This window comes from Myotis davidii, unplaced genomic scaffold (genome assembly GCF_000327345.1).
Source record: "Myotis davidii unplaced genomic scaffold, ASM32734v1 scaffold88, whole genome shotgun sequence".
NCBI lineage: Eukaryota > Metazoa > Chordata > Mammalia > Chiroptera > Vespertilionidae > Myotis > Myotis davidii.
The window spans coordinates 3,834,066-3,835,306 of NW_006300377.1; positions in this window are offsets into that span (position 1 = coordinate 3,834,066).

A 1,241-nucleotide genomic window follows, 5' to 3' on the forward strand; every position below is an offset into this window, starting at 1 on the left:
CTGCAAACCTCAGAGAGAAAGCTGCCTTCGAGTTCCGACCGACGCCAGACAGTCCCGCTTCTCCCGTTTGAGTCTGGGTCCCTAGAGACTCGCCGGTTCTGGAGCTCAGAGTCTGAAACTCCCTCCTGATTGAAAACAACAACCGCGCCCTCCGCCGCCAGCCCGCTCAGCATGCACTCCGCACCTTAGTATTTCATTTCAGCACTGCACCTCCTCTGAGTCTGGGTATGATATTCTCTTTCCTCCTAGTTGTAGAATTTCCACTCAGCCAGCCTTCCTGTGGTTCTGGATGATGTCCGCTCTGTCTTTTAGTTGTATTTTTTGAAGTGGTTGTTCGAGGCAGCAAACTCCGGCGTTAACCTATGCCGCCATCTTGGTTTTCCCGAGCTTTGTTGCTTTGTTTTGTTCGGAATAACTGATCTTAACTGAGCTTCTCCAGGTAGGACCCTTCTGTTGAATGAACACATCAATCCACACCAGTAGACTTTTGGGGGGCTTGTTGTGAGCAAAAAGTGTACTGGTCCCTGGACCCCAGGAACTAGCCAACTTGGTCTTTGATTACCAGCTAATACTAGTAAAGTTGAGTACCAGCTGCACAGCCTCTTACTGACTGCAAAGAGGTCATGGAATAGTCTCTCCATTCCAACCATCCTGTTGCTGCCGAACCCCAACACTGAGTGCACTGCTGTGTGCCAGGTGCTGTGTTTGGTGCTGGGCTTCACAGATAGAGAGGGGATCAGAGAGGCTGGCAGGGCCTCCCAGCCTGGGACAGGCCCAGAGACACACTGATGACGTAAGAAAGGCCTTTAGGGTGAGCTCCAGTGGGAAGAAGCTGGACTGTATTCGTGTTGCCCAGAGAAGGTGCCTCCCGTTTGAAGGGACCTGCCTTAAGGCAGGGAACCCCTTGCATCTGGCCCCACATCCCTGCATCTGACCCTGCATCCCTGCATCTGGCCCCACACGCCTACATCTGGCCCCACATCCCTGCATCTGACCCTGCATCCCTGCATCTGTCCCCACATGCCTACATCTGGCCCCACAACCCTGCACCTGGCTCCACATCCCTGCATCTGGCCCCACACCCCTGCATCTGGCCCCACACCCCTACATCTGGCCCCACACCCCTGCATCTGGCCCCACACCCCTGCATCTGGCCCCACACGCCTACATCTGGCCCCACACCCCTGCATCTGGCCCCACACCCCTGCATCTGGCCCCACACCACCCACACCCGGCCCCAC